Source organism: Perognathus longimembris, chromosome 5 (assembly GCF_023159225.1).
Source record: "Perognathus longimembris pacificus isolate PPM17 chromosome 5, ASM2315922v1, whole genome shotgun sequence".
Taxonomy (NCBI): domain Eukaryota; kingdom Metazoa; phylum Chordata; class Mammalia; order Rodentia; family Heteromyidae; genus Perognathus; species Perognathus longimembris.
In genome coordinates, this window is record NC_063165.1 from 2,595,339 (window position 1) to 2,603,153 (window position 7,815).

Sequence of the window (7,815 nt, forward strand, 5' to 3'; positions counted from 1 at the left end):
AGGACTGGGGAAAAAAAAGAAAGAAAGGAGGAAGAAAGAAAGGTAAAACTCACTGAAGTTGAATAAAAAACAAATAAAATCAGAAGGCTAAAGAACTTTCTAGATTACATAGCATCAGTGGCCTCCCATGGCCCTAAGGGGTGGCGGACAGGTTTCCAGATGTGGGGGTGGGGTGGTATTCATCTTCATCGCATTCAAATCTGTTTCGAAGAACGACACTAAGATTCTGGTCTAAGGTGGCATGAGGTAGCATGCTCATTCGACCGGTCTGCGTCATATGCAATTCAAGGACGCACGAGGAAACCAACTAGGAAGACTCAGCGTCCGTCCATACAAAGAGGAATGGGAAGAAACGGCCTGGTAGTGCGCACTGCGCGCAATAAACACGCAGAACACCCTCGGGAGAAGCCCGAACCTCCCGAAAGCACCGGGAGCGCGGTGCGTGCTCGTGTGAAAGGCGGAGCGCGAGCCGGTGGACGTGACAACGGGAGAGGGAGGAGGAGGCGGCGCCCCGGCTCGCGTGTCGGAGGATTCGGCCGTGGGTGGCCCGGTGGCTCCGGGTCTGTGGTCCGGCGTGGCAGGGGAAAGCGCCGCGGAGGGGCGGGGCTTCTGCCGGGGGCTCGGCGTGGGCCCCTGGGCGCACGTGGCAAGTCTGGAAGCGGCCCCCCGCCCCCCCCCGCCCCCCCATCCCCCCCCCCGCAGTCCCGGCCCCTCCCCCAGGGAAGGCGATCTCCATCAGCCTCACCGCCGCTACGCACCGCGCTGTGTTAACAAGTCCGCACTTCCCACTCCCAACGATCTTCTCATAACTTAGAAAGAAAAGCTCCCCAAGTGTTCAACCCACGGGGAGCCCCTCGCCAGCAGCCCTTGGCTCCGAGTGTGTCAGTACGAGGGGTGTCAGGGCCGCACGGAGAGGAGGCGGTGGGGGGGGCGTATTTATAGCTGGAACGCGAGCGCGAAGCCTTCTGCGCATCGCGGGACGACGTGTCCAAGAATGTCGGCGCCGCGTTGAACTGGCCTACTTTCTAAAAAGGATCCAGGCGTCTGGCTGGAGGAAGCCCGCGCTTCTGAGGAGGCAAGCTGGCTTTTTCCACCGTGGTGGGGGGGCTGTCTGGGGAGTCCTCGCCGGGCCCGCGCGCCTGCCTCGGGTTCCAGACGGCAAGGATCGGGGGCTGGAAGGCACCGTGCTGTCCTCGGGCCGGGCCCGTTTGTTTTGCCAATGAAGAAAACGCCCCTGGTTGTCCCCTGCGCTGGGGGTTCCCCTTAGCCTGGGGTTCTCTGGGCTTCGATCTTAACTCTTGAAACCAGCACCGGCTTAGGCTCCGGAGAGAGATGGAAACCGGTTTCAAGGCTCCCACTGGGATAGTCCGGCGGTCAGCAGGACCCCAAAGGCTCGGGGGCCAGGGAGGCTTGAGGACAGACGCCACCGGTGGGTGGGGAGCTTGGGATGGGCGGGGACGATGTGCAGAGCCAGAACGCAGGAAAGGAAGGAGAGCGCGCACACCCGTGACTGCAGGAACAGGTCTGGGTCCATGGGAAAGTGTTCTGACGATGTAAGTTCTTGGGCAAGGCAGGCACCGGGAGGCGTCCAAAGAGAAGGCCACCGGCCCCCAGGGTTGAGGTTTGTAGGCTGTTGACAGCCGCACTGACACGCTTGCCGGTGCCCCTGGACCACGAGAGCACACCCGCCGCTCGTGTGCCCGAAGCCCCGCGGGCACTGGAGCAGCCTCCGGCCCAAGCCGTGCTCAGTTACAGAGTCGTTACAGAACCCATTCACGGGAGTCGGCGCTTCTAGAAGGAGGAGGACTGCGTGCCGGGGCTGCGTTGGGGTTCAATCGACGGCCCTGCGGGGTTGGGGGAGCGTGGCCAGTTCCCCAGGCTCGGCTCCCGGAGTTCAGATCTAAAACACTCGGTTACTCCCCCATGAAGCCCGCACCCAAACGGCGTCTTGAGATCGTTTCTTCCTTTAAATCGTCAGATTACGTCATCCCTAGGAGAGAAGGGGGCAGGAGGCAGGATGCTGAGCTGTTACCAAGGTGACCGGAAGGCGGAAGGCTTGGGGGGAGGGGTACAGAAAGCCCCTTGGGAACCGTGGGCCCAGAGATGGACATTTTGAGGACCCTCCCGCTGCTGCTCTCCGGGACACGGGGCTGGACGTGCTGGCCGTCGGCGGGAAGCCCCGTCTCTCTCCACGGACGTGGCTGACCCGGGGGGGGGGGGGGCTTCGAGGGGGGGGCCAGCTCCTCTCCGGCCTGCCCGGAACGCAGCCGTGTGGGGCAGGAAGACGGGAAGCAGGGAAGGGGGAGACTCGGCTGGAGCTCTGCGGGCCCCGGGAGGTCCCACGATCGCAGCCGGGGGAGCCGCAGTTCTGCCCCGCGCCGGCGGCAGAGCGGCCTGGAGTCGGGAGATGGCCCGGCCGGTGCTGCCTCTGGCTGTACCGGGCTCGGGGTGGCATCTTAAAGGAATGGCAGCTCCTAATCCCCCCAAGTCCACTTGCTGTGGACTCAGGCCGTGGAGAGGAGGGATGGAGAAGCTTCCCAAGCAGAGCCGTCATTTCTCCCTCCCTCCCCACCCCCTCCATCTTCCTCCCCATCCTGTCTCTCTTCCTCCCTTCCCCCCTCTCCACACACACACACACACACACACACACACACGAGCTCCCCAACTTTCCCCTGTGAGGAAGGCTCGGAGGTCTGAGCTGGGGCAGACTGTTCTGGAACAGCTCTCCTCCTCCAAGAGTCATGGGGGAGTTTCCTGAGGAGCTCTAGCGAGGCACCCCACTTGAGGCTCTCCTGACCTCCCTCCCCCTTGGAGCCCTCCTGCACCTGTCCCCCCCCCGCACCTGTCCCCCCCCAGACCCCCCCCCGCTCCCAGAGGAGCGGAATCCAGCGGCCCTCGGGCTCAGGAAGTGGGCTTGTCCTCGGCGCTGGACGGCTGTCTCCTCTCAGGACGGGGTTCCACGCCCCCCCTCCACGCGGGGTGGGGGCACCTCCCTGCTGCCCTGCCGAGGACACCCCCCCACCCCAAGGTGGCCGGGCTTGGTTTCACTGGGGCACGTGCAGTAAGGCGATTGCGCTTTCAAGCGCGGTTCAGTGCCGGCCGGGAAGACCCTTCTTTGAAAGGCGTTCTCTTTTGTAACAGGTGAAAACCAACCGGGAGGGGGAGGGAGATCATTTTTGTTTTTAAATTTGTCAGAAGGTTTCCCGAGAGCGCGTGGTGAACGTGTTCCTAACCGTTCCAGCGTCTTCGGCCTCAGGGATGATTTGAGAAGGTCAGCGAGCCGGGCGGGGGCGGCCAGGAGGCCCGCGGTGGCCCCACGTCGGCTGCCCTCCTACCAAGCGCCAAGCACTGTGCCGGGGTTGCATGAATAGATATTGTTCCTGCTCTCAAGGACCTAATTGTCCGGCGCAGAAGAAGGACAGATGAATTAGAGCAGCGTGGAAACAATGCCGCCATCGGAGTACAAATACCACACGCCGGAAGCAAGCGGCAGAGGTGACGCGCTCGGGCGGCAGCCCCGCGTTTGGTGCTTCTCACCCGGGCGATGGGAGACAGTGTGCCACCCCACTGTGACTCCAAGAGACTCGCTCTGGACACGGCGACCCGGTGCCGCGGGGTTCCAAACAGGCAAATGGCGCGCGCGTGGCGGGCGTGCACGCAGGGGCCGCAGCAGCACAATCACGCGCGTGGCGGGCGTGCACGGAGGGCCGCAGCAGGACAATCACGCGCGTGGCGGGCGTGCACGGAGGGGCGGCAGCAGCACAATCACGCGCGTGGCGGGCGTGCACAGAGGGCCGCAGCAGGGCCCTGCGCCGAAGTGGGCGCAGGTGGCAAGCAAGCTGTGAAAAATCAGTTCGGCGATCACCAAATAATAAAGACAAAGAGAGCCCGGCGCCGGCGGCCCCCGCCTGCAACCCTAACTTCCCAGGGGGCTGAGATGTGAGAAGCATCGTCCAACGCCAGCCTGGGCAGAAGAGGATTCTTATCTCTAAAGAACCAGCCAAACGCCAGAGGCACAGCAGCCTGGACAGCGCCGGGACTGGCACACGCGGGAGAAAAAGACAAAGGACGAACGAACGGGCCAACACTCGAGAGACGTGACGTATGTGCACGTTAGGCACACGTGACCGCAGAGACTGGGCACTCCACACACCCCAACAAGGGAGGACACGGCAACAAATCCCAAGACAGAGTGCAAGACAGCCCCCAAACGATATCAAATAGGCACAGGCCAAGAAAACGGGGGCTAGAAGGCAGAGAGTATCCAACTGATGCAGAAAGAGGCAGATCCATGGTTACCCCACCCCTAAGAAAGCCACTGGCAGCCATGACACAGAATGGCAGAACCACAGAGGGAGACGTCCATTCACCAGCACCGCTCAGTCCTGAACGTGCGTGTGTACGTGAGTAGCACCCCCAAACTACACGAGGGAAGGGCAGGGCATCCAAAAGGAAAGACAGCGGGGCCCTGGTGGCCCCCGCCAGGAATCCCCGCTACTCAGGAAGCTGACCTCGGAGGATCCCAGCACGGCCAGAACAGTCCCCGAGACCTTCAGTCTCCAGGTAGCCAGCACAAAGCCAGAATGGGGGCTGTGGCTCAAGTGGTAGAGTGCCAGCCTTAAATGAAAGGAAAAAAAAAAAAACAAAGCAAGAGCATGGGATTGTGAGTTGAAATCCTAGTACCTGCAAGGCTTAATTGATTTTAATTAATTAATGGAGACCTTCCTCCCCCTCTCAGCCCTGAGGTCTCATCGGGACCTCCGATTTCAGCCTCTCTCTCGGTGTTCGGGGAGACGTATCCGCTCTTACAGGACTATGCTCCCCGTGGCACGGGATGGAGCCCAGATCACAGACGAGCCCCCGCCTCCGGGGCCAGGACCGCCTCCTGGGGTAGACGGCTTCCGGCCCGGCGTGGGGCAGGGTGGATGGGCGGGCTCAGAGCGTGTGCACAAGGTGAGCAAAGCCCGCAACGTGGGCGTGGCTCCGAAAGCGGGGGCACTGAGCGCGAGACGCCGGGAGGACGGGCTGGGCGTGGGCGGAGGGGGCCGAGGTGCGCTGCTGAGTGATGCATGGGATACAGAGGCACATTGTTGTAGTCCAATCTTATTAATATACAGCCTGTGATTCATACACAATAAAACACACAATGCTCCGTGTGTGCGCGCGTGCGTGTGCGTGCACCTGCCCGCACCGGGGCTCGAACTGAGGGCCGGTGCGCGCCGTCCTTGAGCTTGAGTGCTCAGGGCTAAGTGCTCTCCCCTCCCGTGGGAGCCACGGCTCCTCTTCCAGCGTGTGCACGGTGGCGTTTCGCTTTAGGCTCCTCGCCGCCCGTTCCTACAGAGCGGTTGTGAGGCTCACCGGTGGACATTGCCCCGTCGCTTCCTCCAGTCTAGACGACGCTCCGTGAGAGGGTCGATCGGGCCGACTTCCGTGGCGCACACCGCCCGCCCCGCGGACCCGACGTGGGCAAGGCAGATCGGACGACCGCTAGCACGGCTTCCGGATTCCAGGGTGGGATCACCACAGGCGCGTAGGTCACGGCAACATCACCAGACGGGGCCGAGTTCTGAGCGAGGCGATTCCCCCCGGCACGCCTCGGGCGTGTCCTTGCAACCCGAGCTGGACCGGGGGACGTGGCCGAGAGGAGGCCGGGTCTCAATGGCCGCCCCAGCCGGAACCCTTCCCAGGGCTTCATTGTGGAACCTGGGGGGGGGGGGGCGGGGGGAATGAGGAATCGGGAATCAGCTGACCTGATAATGATAGAGGTTTCATACTGGATGACACCAAGCAGTCGCCCGCCGGGGCCCTTCATCGCAACCGGAGGAAGAAAGGAGCTGCAGAGAGGAAAAGAGATTCCACTTGTCCCCGCTGCCTTTGAAGATGCAAGCGTAGCTCCAGGGGTGTGGGTGGCCGGGAGCCCCGTGGAAAGGCCTAGAGAGGGGTCTCCCCACTCCTGAGTCTGCAAGAGAAGCACGGCTCTGAGACAGAATCGCCCGGGCCCAGGGGCGGCCGGCTTCCGGGAAGATGTAGCCCCTCCCCCGGGAGCCCCAGGGACGCGGCTACTGTGCATCGTCTCCCCAGATGCGCGGGGCCCCTGTGCTTCTCCACCTCCCGCCCCGCCGTGGCCCCAGGCCAGCAGGATCGGCTGCTTCTGCGCTGGCTTCTGTCCTGCGGGGCTGTGGAAAGGCCACGCTGGGACACGGTGGCCTCACCCGGGGCAGCCGGGCCTTCAAAGCCCTTCCCTTGCCGGAGCAGACCGGCCCGTCGGTCAGAGCGCCGCCCGTGGTACCGGGAGCCCTCAGGTGCCCCCAGGAGAGCTGATGGCGGGCACGGCTGCGACAGGAGGGGCCCCCCTGGGCGGGAGGCTCGCCTCCTATTCCTGGCATTTCTGAGGCGTGACCCCCTCCAGGCTAATGACATCTGGGCGGACCGGGCCCAGGTCCCCAGAGTTGAGATGGGCTGCCACAGGCCAGGGTGGCTCCCGGGGGCAGGTCTGGGCCCCGGGGCAGGGAAGGTTCCTGTGGAACCGTTGTGCAGGGGCGAAGTGGGTTCTGCGGCCCCAGGGCCGGGCTGGGGGACCTGGGCTGGGTGGCCGGGTTATGGCGTTTGAAGGCGGGGCTTGCCAGAACTTGCTGCCGCTCAGAACGTAGGGAGAGTCCGGTGCACACCTGCTCTCCTAGCTCCTCAGGAAATGAAACGCAGCCGTCGTGCTTTGCAGCCAGCGGGGCAGGGAAGTCTGCGGGGCTCCTGCCTCCAGGTAACCAGCCACAAGCAGGAGGCAGAGCCGTGGCTCGCGTGGCAGAGGGCTAGCCTTGAGCGGAGAAAGCTCAGGGGCAGCGCCCTGGCCCTGAGTTCAAACTCCAGTACCAGCACACGAAGCGTCGCGAGAGGCCCGAGGCCCGGCCTCCCACGGTCTCGCCGCTGCAGAGAGGGAAGCCGTGCCCGTCTGTGGAGTCTTCCGGAACCTTCCTTACCTCAGGCTGCATTTCCTTCTGTGAGGGCCGACACGGGTGCCTCCAAGGGCAGCCTGATCCCAGGCCTCCTTCCCACCACGCCCTCCTCGGCGCCCTCTAGAGGTGGGTGTCTGGCTTGCCAGCATGCGGGGCAGGGAGGGAGGGGCCAGTGCCCCCCAGCCCCTCCCCCTCCCACATTAGTAAGAACCTTGGATCCAGAGGAAATCCACCTCACGCTTATGGAATCCGTCATCTAGCCTTCCCACGGGTGAGAGGGGAATCGGTCCCCAGGCGGACACTGCCTGGCGTTCCGCCGTGGCCTCGGGGTCTCCAAGCACCGGGGATGTCCGCAAGAACCAGGAGTGGCCGTGTCTGCACGCAGCTCGGCCTGGCTTCTGGCCCTGCACGCGGATTCTAGTTCACAACGCGCTCCTTCCCGCATGGCCTCCGGCCTTCGGAACCCAAAGGGGTGACAACGGCAGCAAGCCCGGGAGCCAACCTGCACCCGAGGAGCTCCAGGGCCCTGATGGGGCTGGGGGCGGGCGTGGCCCGGCGGTGGGCGTGGTTCTGGGGGCGTGGCCCGGCGGTGGGCGTGGTTCTGGGGCGTGGCCCTGCGGTGGGCGTGGTTCTGGGGGTGGGCCCGGCGGTGGGCGTGGTTCTGGGGGCGTGGCCCGGCGGTGGGCGTGGTTCTGGGGCGTGGCCCGGCGGTGGGCGTGGTTCTGGGGGCGTGGCCCAGCGGTGGGCGTGGCTCCACCGTGTGCCTCTTGCCTAGCACGCACCAGGCCCTAAGTCCTTGCCCGGCCCCAAAATGAAAACAAGAGAGCTGACCAGCTTTGCAGCAAGTGCTCAGACGGACAGATGG